Below are 19,908 nucleotides of genomic sequence, written 5' to 3' on the forward strand. Positions count from 1 at the left end.
ATTCACATAATAACATGTTATGCTTGTGCTTGTCAATTTACATGGGAATTATGACAAACAATTGAGAAGCATAGGTATTTCACATATTAATAAATATGTGGTAATATCATGGATTCTACGTTCAACATTGCAACTCAAGAATTCAACATGAAGTTCACAAAGTTCAATTCACAATTAACTAATTTGGATGAAACTTGGGACAAATCATGGAATTAGATCACCATTAACATCATAATTATGAAAACATTCAATATCCAACAAGAAATAGCAAACCCATCACAAAGTCTATGTTCACTTCTTGCCACTTTCAAGTGAGAAAACTAAACTCCTGCATGGACCAACTAGGCTTCTGATACTCAATCTTAACCTGCTGATATGTTGAGTACTTAGCCATGAACTCTGCAACATCTCTCTTTATCCCACTCAACCAATAGATCTCCTGCAAATCATAGTATATCTTAGTGGCCCCTAAATGAATGGAGTAGCGCACACCGTGAACTTCAGCAAGAATTTCCACCTCAAGTCATCTACACCTGGCACACACAGCCAACCCTGGCAGCGGAACACACTATCTCCCCCTTGGGAGAAAATCTCTACCTTCTGATCTCTGACTGATTCTTTTAACTTAACTAGACTGAGATACCATCTTGCTTTTTCTTTACCTCTAAAAGAGGACACCTAGTCGAGAAATTTGATGAACTTCCTGAGCTAACTTCTTCTTACCATCCTCCATATGAGAAATACTACCCATAGACATCCTACTGAGAGCATTAGCCACTATATAAGCTTTACCCAGATGATACATGATGCTCATGTCATAGTATTTCAACAACTCCAACCACCTTCTATGATAGAGGCTTAGGTCTTTCTGAGGGAACACATACTGTAGGATCTTATGGTCTATGAACACATCAACTTGTACACCATACAATTATTGTCTCTAAATCTTTAAGGGAAACACTAGTGTAGCTAACTCAAGGTCATGAGTTGGATAGTTCTTTTCATGGGGATTAACCTGTCTAAAGGCATAGTCTATGAGCTTACCACTCTATATCAAAACACACCTGAACCGACTCTAGAAGTATCAAGTATACAACAAAGTCATTTGAACCATCTGGTAGGGTAAAAAATAGAGCAGTAGTGAGTCGAGTCTTCAACTCTTAAAAACTCTTTTCACAAGAATCTGACAACTGAAATTAGACTTTCTTCTGAGTCAATCTGGACATAGGTGATGCAATATATGAAAATACCTCAACAAACCATTGGTAATAGCCATCCAAGCCTAAGAAACTCCTGATATTTGATGGAGAGATGGGCTGAAGCCAGTATCTCAGTGCTTTGGTCTTTTGGAGATCAACTCTAATGCCATCTTTGGAAATAATATGGTTGAGGAAAGCTACTAACCTTACCCAAAATTTGCACTTACTAAATTTGGCTAATAACTAATGACTTTTTAGAGTTTGTAGTACTATTCTGACATGGTCAGCATGATCATGCTCACTGTAGGAGTAGACAAGACTGTCATCTATGAATACTATGATGAAAATTTCCAAATATTGATTGACCACCTGATTCATCAAATCCATAAAAGCATCTGGGGCAGTGGTAAGACTAAAAGACATGACTAAGAATTTAGAGTAAACATATCGAGTTCTAAAGGCTGTTTTTGAGTTATCACACTCCCTAACCCTAAGCTGATGATAACCTGATCTGAGGTCAATCTTGGAGAACTAACTGGAACCCTGAAGTTTGTCAAACAAGTCATCGATTTTGGAAAGTGGATACTTGTTCTTAACCGTGACTTTATTTAGCTGACGGTATTCAATACATATTCTGAGAGAACCATCTTTCTTGTGCATGAATAAAACTGGTGCACCCCATGGGGATATACTGGGTCTGATGAATCCCTTATCTAAGAGATTCTTCTACTATTTTTTTTATTCTCTGAGTTCTGCAGGTGCTATTTTGTATGGTAAAATAGATATGGGATATATATCTGGAAGAAGGTCTATTCCAAAGTCGATTTACCTTTCAGAAGAGACTCTGAGAAAATCTTCGGGAAACATATCTAGGAATTCACATACTACTGATATTGATTCAATATTAGGGGTTTCCGAACTAGAGTCCTAGAATCAAATGAGACGGTAGACACATCTCTTATATATCATTTTCCTTGCTCGGAGGTAGGAAACAAGCTGACCCCTAAGTACTGAAGTACTACCCCTCCACTCTAGAACAGGTTTTTTTGGAAACTAAAATTGGATAGTTCTATTTCTATAGTCGACTGAGACACAGTATGAATAAAGCTAATCCATGCCAAGAATGACATCAAAATCGATTATCTCTAATTCGACTAAGTCTGCTGAAGTGACTTTCTGAGATATTATAACTGGATAGTCCCGTATACCTACTGGGCTATGATAGATTTACCTACTAGGCTAGAGATTGAGAAAGGCTCTGCTAGAATTTTAGGACTGACTTTGAAATCGACAGCTATATATAGAGTAACAAAGGACAAAGAAGCTCCTAGATCTAGCAAAGCATAAAAATGTAAATGATAAACTTGTAACATACTAATGAATACATCAGGAGAACTTTCTAATCCTATCGGGACTGGAGTGCATAGAGCCTATTTGGAGCTGCCGATTGGTGGCACTAGAAGTAGCACCCTGCTGGTTCGGATGACTGGACTGAGCTGGGGGATGGTTATACTGACCTGAGAACCTGACTGGGGACAATCTCTGACTTTGTGACCTAGTTTGCCACATCTGAAACACATATCATTGCCATCTTTGCAAATAACCTGGTGGTTTTTTCCACACTTCTAACAAAAGGGATTGGTTCAGGCACTTTTAACACTACCTTGAGGTTTAGGGCCTAGTGCGCTATCCTTATTGCATCTATGAATTTTGACACATGGAGCACTGGCTGAGGACGGAGCTAGACCTAAGGATTTTGGGCAGAACTGAGAACCATTCCCACCCCCTGACTTAGGGTGAGCAAAACTGAAACTACCTATTCTCGCTTTCTTGCTCTCCCTTTCCTTCTTTCTATTTGTAGCCTCTTTTATCTTCTGAGCATGGATCATGAGCCTGGATATGTCCATCTTCGTAATTAGAATTGTGGTCCTATACCTCTTTAGCACACTGCTAGACACTCCTGACACAAACTTACTCATCATGGATCTACTATCTACAACCACATGAGAAATGTATCTAGCAAATTAAGTAAAAATGAGAGAATACTCTTTCACTATCATATTTCCCTACTTTAGATTAATAAATTCTAAAACCTTAGCTTCCCTCAAATCCAGTGGAAAGAACCTATCCAGAAATATAGTGGCAAACTCCTTCTATTCTATGGATCCTACATCGGTGGCCCTCTCTTCTTTCCACTATTTGAACCATGAGTGAGCCATATCCTACAACTGATATACGGCAAACTCATTACTCTCAACAGCAGTCACCCCCATAATATCTGTAACTTTCTGCACCTGATCAAGAAATACCTGAGGGTCCTCATCTAACTTAGCCTAGTAAAAGATGGAGGGTTCATTTGGGTAAAGTCCTGAATCCTGACAACAACAGTATTAGCCACTAGGTTGGTCGGAACAAAAGTTGGACATTCATTCTGGGTTGCCATAGAATGAGCTAGGGTGGTAAAAACTTCTTTGAATTCTATGTGGGAGACGTGTTCATTCAGAGGATCTGGTTGGATAGGCTGAGGTTATGTATGGTCTCCCATTCCTATTCTCTTAGTCCTCTTTAGAGGCATATTCTATAAATGGAAGAGAAAATTGTATGAGACATAGAGTTTAAATGGAGCTTATACTCACTCGAACAACATGAATACTGAAAGAAGGGAAACTTTTCCTAAAATACCTCGTAACCTCCTATCCATAAGTGTGGTACGCTACACACCCATGCACAATATTCTACTAGATGTGGCTTTTAGAATTCCTAGGACTTTGTTGAACCTTAGGCTCTGATACCAAGTTTGTAACGCCCCAAGTATGTACCCCGAATGCTACACGGTGCTAGTGACTCTAAAGGACCACCAACTAACCCATGACTGGTACCTGCTGTAATAACTCAATAGTAATATTGTCAATATGTAGAAATTTGATAGAAACTTTCCATAAGGTTCAATACTAAAATAAAACTAAATATGGTATCACAATACCAAAACTAAAATATCTGTCTGAAAATACTCTAGTCTGAAAAAGCCTCTAAACTTTCTGAAAAGTAGAGTTGATGGGACAAGTCCCCAACTAACTCTGAACTACTGAAATAAGCTGAACGACTGAAATAATAATCATTTCCTCAAACTAAGTGGACTCACTACTAGCTCTGTCAGCTGAATATCTGAACTTCTAAGTATGATCAGAAGCTTGTGCGTTTGAATCTATGATATAAAATATCATAGCGCAAAAGAAAGGTATGCGTCAGTACTTTGAATATACTGGTATGCAAAGTGAGGTAGGCTAAAATGCATGGGTTCAGATACATGAACAATACTGACTGAATGACATGAGTATAACTAAATGAGAGTACATGCATGAATATGAAAACTATAACTGAGACCATAATAACACTGGAATACTGAATCTGAATACTGATTAACTGATATCTGAGTCTACTGATACTGAATTACTAATAACTTAGTGACTGTATTTGACAACCTTGATTCTGTGGAAGTATGCTGAGTTCCGTACTGAGCTAAGTGACTGTATCTGACAGTCCTAATTTTGTAGAACTAAATTGAGTTCTATACTAATAGTAGAATAGAAGCTGAGACTGTGGGAAGTAATCATCTAATCGATATGCCCCTCTCTGAATAGATTGGGGTCCAACCCATAACCCCAGCTGGAAGGGTGTCAGTACCACACCACGAGTAAAGACAAGATGAAAAGTCACCCTCAATTTGGTAGGTGCTCTGAGTGCGAACGATGGTACCCTCAACTGAAAGGTAGATGTCTCCACCTATACTGGCTACGTAGTTCTGGAACACAAGGACAGCTTCTAAGGATCACACCTCTACTAGCAGGTGAGTCCCCATCCTTGGGTTTACTCGGTGCTGAATCCTACTCCTAACTAAATGAACACTGAACTGATTTCTAAACTATTCTGGGATGGACTGAACTGTTACTGATCATACTGTTTAACTAATCTAAGTTCTTTGGTTTCCATGGACTGACAGAATACTTCTAAATTCTATTAACTAACTGAGTACTACTGATTTTTTCATAGATTATGTAGCCAACTGAATTCTACTAATCATGACATGACTGAATACTATTCTATTAATGAAACTGTCTCTAGTCATATAACTAAATTATCGAGTATTACATACCCCCAGGAGTCGATAGAATGAAAAGTAAATCACTGCATGTCTTTAATTGCATAATGGTATTAGCATACTAACAATACATTCACTTAGGTATTTCTGTCAAACACTTGATATACATGGGCTTGTGCATGATCTAATTTACATAATAACATGTTATTCTTGGGCTTGTCAATTCACATGGGCATTTTGACAAACACGTGAGAATCATGGGTATTTCATATATCATTAAACATGTGGTAATATCATGGATTCTATGTTCAAAATTGCAATTCAAGAATTCAACATGAATTTCACAAATTTCAATTCACAATTAACTAGTTTTCATGAAACTTGGGAAAAATCATAGAATTAGATCTCCATTAACATCATAATCATGAAAACATTCAAGATCCAACAAGAAATCCATGAAATCAATTAACTTACATTTTTAAAAGAGTGTTTTGAACTCCAAGAGTGGAAGGATACCCTTGGATAAACACTCCACATACCGTAGTGCTTAAATTATGAAAGATGGGTGGTGGGTTCTTAAGTTCTTAATTTGAAATTGATCCCCCTAGGGTTTCTGTTCTTGAGAAATTTGAGAATAATGAATGAATTTAGCCTCTAAAGGAGCTTAATCTCGTGTTTTGGCGGCTGCCATAACATGGGAAAAGACCTAAATACCCCTGAGGATGCAGCCTTTTTAATGACTAAAAACTAAACTATCGACGCGCAGACTGATGCGCTGCATCGTTGGCATCAACTCGATGGCCAACACGCCGCATCAAGTCTGTATCGATTCAATGGAATTTGCCACTGGGATTTAACCAAAACATTATCGATGCGATGGTCGGTGCGGTGCATCAAGACCACGTTGATATACTATTTTGGATTCCCAAACATGGCCCAAATGAGGTCCAAAAAATCCCAAACTCATCTAGGAGCTCCTACTGATATTTCTAATCATGATTCAGCCAAAAGATTGATAATTTTAAGGTCATAGAGGTTGGAAAATAGAGTTTCCAACTTTCAAAGGATAAAATGACACTAAGTTTGAATACTTAGCTAAAATTTCTTAGTCCAGGACCCCTCAACAAGGTTTAAAAGGGCTGAGTTAAGCTTAGGATTTTGCGGGATCTTACAATCAATCATGGATCTTATTTGATCCCTAAATATAAGGTAGACAAATCAAACAAAAAGAAAGAATACCACACCCTGTACATGGATATATCTGATATGGACATGTATGGCTGTGATAAGAAAATTGCATAACATATGGACATATCTGATATGGACATACTATATGGTGCCATCCCTCAATCAAGGAATTAATTCAAATTCTTGATAGAGAAGAAATACCTTGGGTTTCCTTATGAAGAAAAGAAGCCGAAGCAGTTGAAGAGTATAAGGGAAAATACCAAAGATCAAAGCACTCACACAACTTCAAAGAAAAATATTAGTGTGTCTCAATCTTTTAGTCTCAATAAGCTTTGTACCTCTTAATTTACAATAATTACACAAGAGTAAGATCGAGTCAAATTTGTCATACCGATTGAGGCGTGTCACAAGATCTGAAAACCAAAATAATTTTCAAAACTTGTTTACTTCTCTTGTATTTAACTCCACTTTGAAACTTTCTAACAAAACTTTGAACCCAAGAGGACTGGAAGTAGGCACTACATTGGTGTTCCAAATCAGGATAAATGTGTTATTTCAATATTTTCGGGTATAAGAATCTGTATATATAGGCACAACAACTTCAAGACAAGTTCAAGTCTAAAGACAAGAACACCTATGAAGTTCCTTACCATTTTCAACATAAGATTAAACATAATATATCCAAGAAGTGTGTTATTTTCAAAAATAAGATGAAACAGAAATTTAAAGCCAAGTCCCCCGACTTCACGAAGTGTCCTTAAGGAATAATTCCCCTTACTGTACTCGAGGTTTTGGAATCTTCCTCCCAGTTGATGATATTTAGCAGATTTGACCAAATAGTTTAATCTACAGGATTTAATATTTAGAAATCATCTATGTGAAGGCGAAATGGAAGCCGCTTCAAGGAGAATGTTAGTAAATCCTATTCTCTAAGCTCTCATGAAACCGAGACGTGTTCATGGATGAAAAGAATAAAAAAGTGAGAACCATAAATGGTAAAAGGTTGGTTGTGTGACATGTATTGTCTAGGTGTACATTAAAGCTCGACGGTTTAAAGATATTAAATTTAGCAATTGACCGAGTGCATCCGATGCATGTTCACTATGAAAATTTCAAAGGGAAACCCACTTATCCAGATGCAATCAGTATTTGCTAAATGATCATATGCTTGTCCATAAATTCTTCAAAAAATAGCAATTCCCCATTCATGTGAGGGATTGTTGGGTTCAGTATGTGTGTGTAAATAGAAAATGAAGGGAAAAATAGTGGAGAAAAATAGCAGCAACTTTAAACACCCCTTGTTTCTAGTTTAACGATAAAGTTTTTATGACTTCCAATCTTCAACCGAGTGATATTTAACTTGTGATGAAGATTTTATTTCTTCAAACCACTAGTTAAGTTCAAACGGAGTAGAAAGCTTAAAGCTGTAATCTCCAAAAATCAAGCAATACAGATTCCCAATGTTTATACCTTAAGATTGTTATTTTCAATGTTTTCGGGTACAAATATCTGTATACATACGCACAAAAACTTCAACACAAGTTCAAGTCTCAAGACAAGAATAACTATGAAGTTCTTTAACACCTTCAACACAAGATTAAAAATAATCTATCCAAGAAGTGTGTTATTTTTTAGAAATAAGATGAAATAGAAATTTAAAGCCAAGTCCCCCAACTTTACAGAGTGTCCTTAATGAATAATTTCACTCACTATACCCAAGTCTTTGAAATCTTCCTCCCAGGATAAAACGACTTTTAATCAAACAATAGTGGTACCTCTAATTATTGAATTCATCAAACTCACTCAACAACTCACTCAACAACTAATGATATCAATGGGTTTTTTAAAGATATGAAGAGTGCTTTTGCTATCAAAATATTGTTTATACCTGATGAATATATTAGGTATTTATAGCCTTTAATGTGTCCTTTTGGAAAGAATGCATTGGTTCAGCAAAAAGGCACCTGTTTAGTACAGTCACGTTACTTGTGTCCAGTCTGTGTTGGACCTGTGCCTGATCTGTGGCCGTAGGTGACATTGTTCAAATTCCAGTAAGTACCTATGCTACACCTGCACCCACAAGTTATCGAAGTGTATGCACAGATCTCCCTAAAGCACAAAACAATGTCCCTTTTACCTCAAAGGGTCGCATCCCTTCGAGACGCATTACGTCCAAAAAGTGCCCATACTTGGAGAAAAATAATTCTATTAGATTTTTTGATCAAAATTTCACTTGTAAAGTAGGTTTCAAATAAAATTCCTTTGAAAAGATTGATCTCATCGATCGTTTTTCAAATTTGAATCTAAATCCACATTCGAAGTCGAGTCGAGCAAGCGACGACGATGATGGCACGAGGCACCACCTTGTTCTTGCTTCACTATCGATGTGTAGTAAGTGTTCCTCATTATAAGAACTTACAATTCCCTTATCCAACCAATGTGGGAAAATTAGTGAACTTTCCAATAAGAGAGTACACTTTTCATTATAGTGACTCTATTTTCCTCTACTATTTTCCCCTCCATTTTCCATTCAGACACACGTTGAACCCAATAAAATGTTCATATTCTTATTTCAAATTTCTTATTTACTTGCTTATTCACTTAAATCTAATCTTCTTTGTTAAGTATACTGATCTATAGGTGAGTCGACTATGAAGGCTTGTCATTTGGCTTAAAGGATTTTTTCAATTCACCCTCCCCCTTGAACTTCAGCTTGATGTACCAATATTTTCATCTACTACTCACTCAAAATGAGACTCTTTTGCGATAACCTAAACCTTTAATCGATATCGTGGACTGAAAAGGATACCAATTTTGTAGTTTTAACTGAAGTGAAGCCAATCTATCTGATTGAGTATGTGAACAATACTGGTTCTGGTGCAGCAAAAGAACAATTGGTCCGGTTCAAGTGATGAATATACTGAAATAGTTCAATAAATAAATAGTATTGTATTTTTAGTGTAATGCTATAAGTAGTATTTCTTGTTGTAATTTTTAACTAGTACTATAAATGAGCTAGTTTGGTGTTGATTGATCTAGGTGTAGAGTCAAACTGAGAAACACATTTATGGTTTTGCACTAGAATGATGCATATCTGGTTTTTTGTACTAACAGAACCATTGATGATTTAAATATATGAGTATTCATCTGCAGTTTAGACCTTCAAATATTCAACTCTATCACAGTTCAGCCTGTTCATAGATCTCGGATGGTTATTCTCTTGTAAGAACCCGATCTTTTCGGGGTTAAAGACATAAGTCAATAGAAAACTTGTTGGGGTTGTAAGAGCCCGGAAATGATACCATTATTTCTGTTTCAACTGCTGCAAATCCAATCCATCAGATTTAAGTATGTGAACAATACTGGCTTTGGTGCAGCAAACGAACCATCGATCGAGTTCAAGTAATGATCAGAGAAATAGATACTGAAACTGTTCAATAAATAAATAGTACTCTATTTTTTTGTGTTATGCTGCATATTTTAGATAGGTAGTATTTCTTGTAATGATCAATTACTAGTACTATAAATAAGCTAGTTTGGGGTTTGATTGATCAAAGAGTAGAATCAAACTGAGAAAAACATTTGTGGTTTTGCATTAAAATGCTGCATATCTGATTCTTTGTAATGATAGAACTATTGACGAAACCAGTACACTAAAAACAGTCTTGCAATTGATGATTCAATGAGATAGCATCCAGTACCCCAAACTACTGTCAAAGTTTCTATGAGACATTCATACTTCACAGGAGTATTATTACCCTTATGAACTCAATTTTAGCATATTTTGTCACCCTTTTATGCTGACACTACACCTTTATTACATAAAACGGGGTACACGTCGCTAAAAAGATTGACAAAAGGCTCCACATCAGCTAAAAAGGTTGACAAAAATACTCTAAAATTTAGTTCAGTGGGGTAATAGGATCACAGTAAAGCTGGAGTATGTCGTATCACATTTGGTCATAATTCACAGGGTACTAGATGCTTTACTCATGATTCAAAAACTGAGTATTGTATTAGTGGTCATGTTAGACTTTCCAGTATTGCTATTTGTTAATTTCTATAATTGTTTTCTTATTACTATCTATTTTCAGTACTTTCCGTTGGGTTCAAAATTGAGAGAACGTCACGCATAAGCAAAGCTAATATCTTACAAATCATAAAGGTGATAATTCAGATAATAAAGAAAAATATAATACTAAAAATATATTATTGATATGGTTGGTCAAACGACCAACATATTAAAAACTAATATTGAAAAAACATAAAACCTATCTTTGACGACTACCTTGTGGACGCTAATGTTTTGTTGTATGAGATAAGGGGGTATTCTATTTATAGAGTTTCAAAACCTTTTCCTCCAAGAAAGTGGTTAGTCAAATATGAAAAAAAAATTATATTTTTCTTTTAGGAAAAGTAAAAGTAATTATGGTATTATTTTAATTTTTATTTTAAGAAAAATAAAACTTTTTTTTGGCAAGAAAATTAGGACAAAAACTCTAACATGTTCTCCTTTCAGACTAAAGTTTCACTTTAACAAAAAATCATGTCTGTTAACAAATAAATAAATACAATGTACATTTTGCTAACCTACCCTTGTTTAATAAGAAAATTGAAGGAAAGGTGTCTTTTAAGTCTTGAATGAAGGATTTGTGACATTGACCAACTTAAAGGGTCAAACATCATCAGAAAACTTGATTAAGTTAATTTTGGACTTGATTAGTATTTTCAAAACTTTCTAATATTTTTAAAAATATAAATCAACCCAACCCACACCCATTTTCAATCCAAATCAATCAGTCTCTCTCATCTTTCTCTTAACAGCTTCTCTCAACTCTCTTCCAACCAACAGTCCTACAAATTTCTCCATTCAATCCTTGGCAACTTCAACCTTGGCGATAAATAGTTGGACGTCGAAATCTTTTTTTACTTCAACCTTCAATTGACGTGTCAACCTTGCTCTCTGAGTACAACAACTTCGAATTCTTCATCGTTCCTTTTTTTTTTCACAGGTAAAAAATTATGACCTTTTTAGTTTTGAAGAAAAAAAGGAACTTGAGCCAACTTCTCTTATGATATTGATTAACAATTTTAATATTTATTGCTTTAATTTGAAATACAGTCTAAATAAAACCTTAATAACCCTAATTTCTGGTATTTCTTCTCTTCTCTTTTTGAAGTGAATTATGATTTTTTATTGTTTGTTGCATTTTTTTAAAGTTTGATTTTTGTTGTTTGTGTTTATACAAATAAAACAACGATTTAGGTTGATTAGTTCTATTCTTGTTCTTAGTAAAAATGGTGATATTGCTGTTTTTTCTATTGAATAAAATCGTGCTACTATTATTTTTCTCAAATAGATTATCTATTTTGTGCAACATATTAACAATCTAATGCAATAAATTTATCATATGATGCAATAGATCAACCATCTGATACAAAAGAGGAACCATCAGATTAAAATTCTGATGCAATACATTAATCATCTTATGCAACAGAGAAACCATTGAATAAAAAATTTGATGTACATATTTATTATATGATGCAATAGTTTAACTATCTGATGTAATAAATTAACCATATGTTGCAATAGATTAACCATATGATGCAACAAATTTACTATTGGATGCTATAGAGGAACCATCGGATAAAATATCCGATGCAACATATTAACCATCTGATAAAATAGAGGAATAATCAAATTAAAAATCTAATGCTACAGATAAATCTTCTATTGGATAAAATCCTATCAGATCTTCCAACAAGACATGTCCAAGACTTTATTTTTCCAACTGATTATTCATCTGCTGTGATAGACGACCCTTCTGTTGGAAGAAATCTAAATAATATTGTTCGTTGATAGCTATTCCAACATATCACTCGTGTGTTGCAATAGATATACGACCTGTTGCATAGACAATTCATCTTTCTCAACAGATGAGTGATTTGTTTTTTATTGTCATAACAGATTACTCAGCCGTTGCTACAGATCACTCATATATTGCAGTAGATATATGATCTTTTGCATAGACCATTAATCTTTCTGAACAGATGAGTGCTATATTTTGTATTATCGCAATAGTTTACTCAGCCTTGTTATAGGTAATTTAACTATTCTTACAGATCACTCATATATTGAAAGAGATGATGTTGCAACAAATATGTGATCTGCTGCACAGACTATTCATTTTTCTCAATAGATGGGTGATATGTTTTGTATGGTTGCAATAGATTACTTATCTATTACAAAAAGTTATTTAACTGTTCTAACAAATCACTCATATGTTCCAACAATATGTGATCTATTATACAAAACATCCATTCGTCTTAAAAGATGAGTGATATATTTTGTAATATTGCAACAGATTACTCATCCACTGTAATAGGTTGGTTATATACTGCAATAGATATACTACCTATCGCAATAGATCAGTGATCTATTGGAATTGTTATTTTACTATTTTGCTTGTTAGATTTACCGTTATCCGTTTTTAATGATGCATTAATCAACTATGATATATTTTTATATGTTCCTGTTAATTTTAGATAATATGGCTCCCAAAAGAACAAAAACCAAATCAAGTCCAAGTAAAGGAACAAGTGAAGTAGCTGGGCTACATCTACCACTCTATGAGCTTGCTTTACAAGCATAACCTCAATCAAAAGCAGAATATAATGAACTCATAGTGGAGGAATGTTTCAAAAGAGATGATTCAAAAGTTAATAGCCCTTCTATCAAAGAGTTGTTCAAAACCTCCAGCATTGATCGTTATCCTGTGAGACTGAAGTCCGATGGTACCACAGATTTAATAGGTGATTTCGTGGTTAAGTAAGCCATGAGAAAATCTTCAACACCTTCAGAAAAATACTTTGAGAATAAAAATTGGATGCTTATTTCAAGGACAGCTACTTTGGAAAACATTTTGATTTACCGGAGGACAACAATGCTCATTTCCAAATAAAAATGGTATATGAACTTCTCAAATGTAGGTTTATGTATGAAAATAAAGATAAGATGGATGAGGTGTGGATAAATTACTGTGGCATGCCTGTTTGCTTTGGTTGAAAGGAGTTTACCATAGTTACTAGACTAAAATGTTATCCTCCTTCTCAAGTTATAACTATTCTAAACCAAAAAACACCCCATACACCCAAAAAAGGCAAAGGAAAGTTGTGTGATCATGATGAACTAGTGTCCATTGTTGGTCCAAGCTTCAAATTCAAAATTTGATAGAAGCGTTGAAAGGTAAAGGACTTTTAAAGAAGCACAAACCATTATTGTGCTTGATTTGGTTTATACATAATATTCTTTGGGCAAGAGATGTTAACAACAACATAAGCGTCGGTTTAATAAAGCTCTCCAAGGATCTTAAGGCATTTAACAGCTATCCTTGGGGTTATGAAAGCTTTAAAATGACTGTCAAATATTTGTTGACTCCGTTAGCGCCAAAGATAGTCAACTTATATGGCTTTCCATGGGATTTCATGGTAAATGTTTCTTTCTTTTATTATGATATCAGTCATTTTTTTTACTCAATAAAGGTTTTGATTTATTAGTGTTATTTTATAGGCTTGGGCATTTGAAGCCATTCCATATTTGAGACAACAAGTGAATTACTAGGAAAAAGTTTCCTATCCAAGAATATTGAGATGGTTGTCGGCCAAAAAAGATAAAAATGCAAAATTTCTTGATCTCTTCAATCCCCAGAAGGATGCAATAAGTATAACTATAATTAAGTTTTTGTTTTAATTAATGGTTCTTTTGAATGATCTGATCACCATTCTAATATATGTAATGATTTATGTTAGATTGAGCATCCGTCGTGAGTTCTAACCAATAAGTATAATTATAATTGAGTTTTTATTTTAATTAATAATATTTTTGAATGATGTAATCACCATTCTAATATATGTAATGATTTATGTTAGATTGTGTATCCATCGCGAGTTCTGACCAATTGAGAGTTGAAGATGCCCTTTTTCTTAATTTACGGTTTGTACAAAGTTTATCGGACCCTTGGGTTATTGACAGAATAAAAATGAAATTGTTTGGAGCAACAACCATTACAAGAAAAATAATTTTGGAGGGTGGGCTTGTTGTTGTTGATGGTCTTAGTGGTGATGGAGCTGTTGGTAGTGGTAGTTGTGGTGCTGTTGGTACTAATGATTCTCCTCATGCAGTATTTAAAATAAACCATTATGAGTATGATCATACTGAGTATACAGATTTTTCCTCTCCCAATGAATGTTCTGCATACAATATCAAGACTGCAAGGTGAAACATGTGTAGTGATTAATGCTACTAATGCATTAACTGCTTCTGTAAAGGAATTGACATCTAAGAACAGTGTTATTGCATCAAAGAGCATTTTATATCCATCCACTCCATTAGAGATTAAGGTTAGGAGGAGAAGGAGAGTGATTTCCAAGCCATTATCAAGCATCCAAAAAAGCAAAATTGCAACTCCTCTGTCTATGTGTTGCACTGAGCAATGTACAATTCTAAAGGAGAGCAACACGAGCTGAAGAAGGTGAATATATATGTCTGTTCCAACTAATAAACAGACACATATCTGTTTTAACAGATGACACATCTACTGAAAAATATCAAAAAGATATATATATATATATATATATATCTGTTGTAACTATTTACTAACTTATTTCACTTGATAAAGTATCTATTGTGAGTTATGCCTCATTTTATTTAGCAAATCAAATAGCTCTTAGCACTGGTTTTATTTGTACCAATAGATGACCTATCCGCTGCAATAGATGAGTCATATATTGCAACAAATGGTTCATCCATTTGAAATTATCATATAGGTCTTCCTCATGTAGAAATTTATCCCAAGAGTTGATTCATTATTGCAATAGAAATATAATCTGTTTGGAATAATTTAAAATAGGAGGAAGACCTGTTTGATTTGCTAGAACAGATGAGTTATCCTTTTCCATTTTGTTGTATCTCCGTGATTAGCATTGACCAATTTTGGCTTTCCAGGTGGATGTAGATGCTACTGCTGAACAACATTGATAATATGCTACCTTTTTATGGAAATACGGAGAATAGAAAGTGCAGACACCGTATGTAAGCAACAATAAAGATCCACGACAACCAAAGCCGAATTCCATAGAACCGGATGAAGAACAACTTGTCCATATTGAGTAGATCTTTATAGCTTGAGTCTGTCAAAGTAATTACCTGACCCCTCCTTAGGATTCCCTGGCATCAATACTTAAATTGTTGATGTATTTGTTGAGATTTATACCCATAATATTTTTTTTAGATTTCATTTATTCGTTGATTTATTTCAGCTAATTTCTGAAGGCTTCGATTTATTTTATTTTTTTCTATGAATTTTATCTTTTTCTTAGATTTGAAATTATTAATTGAAATGGAATACTAGATTCAAATATTACAACAGATAATGTATGTATTGCAACAGATGACTCATCTGTTGGAAAATATTAAGCAGATTTAGACATATGTTGCAACAGATAGTTAATCTGTTGGAATTTATCAAACAGGTCTTTCCACAGTTGCAACAGATAGACTAAGATAGAAATATCAACATAACACAACAGATGACCAGCCTATAGCAATAGATTAACTATATGTCAGTACAGGTAGAATATATGTTACAATGGATGGAGAATCTGTTGCATTATAAAAAATCAACTTTCATTGGACATAAATAATGTAAAAAAGTAAAAGTGAATTGAAATAAAAAAGTCAGGAACCATCGACAGTGTTTAGTTCAAAACACCTAAAATAAAATAACCATCAAGTAGACAGTGTTCATTTTAAACACGTAAAATAAAATATGCATCAAATGTGTCAGTTTGGTACTTTTGGCCCTGTTGGCTGCTTGTGTGTAATTTACGCAGCCAAGGCTCGTTGACCCCCATTTTTGCTGACTTGGCATCTGATTTGGCCCCCCAATGGTCATCGTTTTCCCATTGTCTTATTTATTCATCTTCTTCCTGAAATTTAACTCTAAATTCCCAAATCTTCTTCTTCATCAACGTCTTTTTTTTTATCTATCGAAATTCTTCAAATTATTTTTATTTGGTCTTTCTTTTGTTCATCTTTTTATTTTTATTTTTTCAAGCTGAGCTTAACAATGTCGAGCGCATCTTCCACTGTTTTTGTGATAAAGATTTTTGATATTGTAAGTACGGTCATGAAGATTTATTGAAGACTTCTTGGACTCAATAAAATCCAGATCATAGGTTTTTTACTTGTAACATTTCAAAGGTATATATTTTTTTATTTAATTAGTTGATTAATTATTGACTTGTACTTGTTTTGTAATTGTGTTCTTATTTATAGAAATTGAGTGGATGAAATTACTTTGATTAGTATGAAGAACGACACCCTTCACAAAAAAATTGTGTAATATGGGGTTTGTTGAACAAAGTCAAGGCTTCTGAAGAGAAACAAAATTGAGCAAGAAGATGTTACATTGTTGCCGTTATTGCTACTGGTTTGGTGTTGTTAGGCGTATGGATATTCAAGCCTAATTGTTGAATTTTCATGGTGGTGTATTTTCTACTAATTTGGTGTTGTCGACCACATAGATATTCAACCGTAATTGTTTGAAAATATCAAATAGATTTAGGCATATGTTGTAAAATTTAGATCATTTATTTGAAATTATCAAACAATTCTTCCCACTGTTGCACCAGATTAGACTTAGATTAGATAGAAATAAATCGACATTATGCAACAGATGACCAATCTATTGCAATAGATAAACTATCTGCTAGAATAGATAAAATATATTTTACAATAGATTGACAATCTATTGCATTATAAAGAACTCAACATTCGTCAAAAAAAATTATTGCCACTACATGTACATGTAATTTAAAGTAAAGTGAAGTGTGACTTGAAGTAAAAATTGTTATTTCACAGGCTCTCCTATATACACAGGCTCCAAGCGTCCTGTTAGTACCCCACAAGCCCAGACCTCTTCTAGGTTTTCCACAACGTTATTGCATAGAAAGGTCATTGGCTTGGCTATTTCTATGCCGGTTAACAAACATTCTATATGTGAAAGAGTCTGCAAGCGGAATGCAAAACCAATATCATTTTTTGGAAGGTTCATTCCCTTGTTTTGACCTTCCTAATCCCATGATTTCTTCATAAACACTTCCTTTAGCAAATGACTCATCATTTTACTCTCCCTTAATAAGATGGGGAACAACTTCATTAGTGACTGCACGTGGAAAAAAATATGGACCTCGTCGATAGAAGGTTTGTTGCAGTCATAAACTTTGACCCCCCCCTCCTCGAGTAGTATCGCAACAACCTAATAATGTATACCATCCACACTAATGACTGCAAGAATCCTCTTTTCCTCAATCTAGCTCTTGCCATATGGATTTGGCCTGTCCCCTCTAACATATTTTATCATTTCTTCTTCATCCTAGTCCAATTTAGAAACTAAGAAATAAAATCCCATGCCACAAGCTGACGCATCATTATTGAGTTAATCGTACTTATCTATGATCTTCTTGCAAAATTTTAGGTCCATTATCCTATCGACAATGTCATAAGTTTTTTGGTACATTAATTTCCTTTTTCGCATGAGGCAGAGAATTTTGTCAACATGTTGTGATATAAGAAGTAAATTTTTAAATAGGTTAGTAATTGTAAAGATGCAATGATGGTCCATATGTTGCATTGATTTCACTGATTCAATAATCCAACACAACTTATGCAATAGATAAATAATAAGTTGCAATGGAACCACTACCAGTTGCACCAGAATACCCAGCTGTTGCAACAAATTTTACATCTGTTGCATAACTTCTTATTCATGGGGTAGATTAGAAGTCTAGGTTAGGAAAAGTAAACTTGCCTTGTCCTCATACAACATACGCATATCTGTCATAGTCTGGAAGTCTTGGGGGAAAAAAAGAGGCCTAGAGTAATCTGGTGCGCGTGGCTTGGCATTCTTGGCTTATTGCAGAACCCTCTTCTCTTTTGCACCAAGTTCCATGTATATTTCCAACTTCTTGAATAGCCCCTAAACTTCAACAACTTTTGGATAGGGAGGAGTTGCAATTATTTTCAATTTTCAACCAAAGAGTACATCGCTAATTGCTCTTTTCATCCTCCTAACCAACACTATAAGAGTGTATGGCCCCCTTACCTTCTTGGATGGTATGAAACCCTTCTTGGATTTGAATTCCTCAACATCTTTATGGATAGTCTTTAATTTTTCAAAGAGTTTATCCTGCTGTCCTTGTACTCTTTGCATTTGTAATGAGAAAACAAGGGTGAGAAGGTGTGAAAGGGACCTGTATAAGGGTGAAAAGAGGTATTTTAAAACATATTTATTTTTTCTCGAGCATCAACATGATCATCATCATGAGTGGTAGGATCATTAGCATGCTTGCCACCAACACCAACAACTCCACCAGAAGAAGAACCCAGATCTACCTCAGTAGGCTGGTCATGAAGAGCCTCAACATTAGGCTGACCTTGCCTAACTGCTCTTCTTATGGCTATTGCTCCACCAATTCCTTCTTTCTTAACTCCACCATTAGGTCTGATATAGTATCAACATAACTTAGAGTAATATAAGAAGTCCTCACCGACTCCTGCTCAGTAGGCACGATCCATGGATACACAACCTATAAAAAAGACAGATATATTTAAATTATGTAATATAATAATTTTCACAGTTGGGTTACATATTAATAGTCAATTTCTACAATAGATCAATAATTATTTCATTAGATTGCCCATCTATTGCATAGTTTGCAGTAGATGGTTAATCTATTACGAGTTGGGTTCAAAGAACTAAAGTAATAGATGGGTAATCTGATGCAAGATATCAATCATATGCCGCAACAAATTATCATCTGTTGCACCAGGTTGCACAGTATGAATAATATGTCGCAACAAATATCCATTTGGTACATCAGATATAACATCTGTTGCACCAGATATAACATATGTTCAAAATCTTTCATAGAGTGAAAATATTTTACTTGAAGAAAACGTACTTCATCATTCAGAGGGTTAAAAATATCAGCCTCTTTAATTTTGGTGTTGTTCTTTGCAACTAACTAGCTAAATATCCTTGGATACGAAACCTCATCTGAGTAATCTATAAGTCCCTACAAAATTCTAAGCCTAACTCAGTCCCTTAGAGCATAAAAAGAGGTCTCAGACTTAGAAATTTTAGCTAAGTGTCCATACATAGAATTATTTTAGCCTTCATAAGTTGCCAATATTATTTCACGATCCTTTTAACCATAAAATATTTATCTTTGGACTGAATCATGTTCAGGGGTGTCAATAGGTCACTTCGAGTGAGTTTTAAATTTTACTGACCTTTTTTTTTGCCCATCACATCGACAGATATTTTCTCCAACTTCAGAGTGCAATTCTAGTAAATCAAT

This window comes from Capsicum annuum, unplaced genomic scaffold, assembly GCF_002878395.1.
Source record: "Capsicum annuum cultivar UCD-10X-F1 unplaced genomic scaffold, UCD10Xv1.1 ctg82425, whole genome shotgun sequence".
In the NCBI taxonomy this organism is placed as follows: Eukaryota; Viridiplantae; Streptophyta; class Magnoliopsida; order Solanales; family Solanaceae; genus Capsicum; species Capsicum annuum.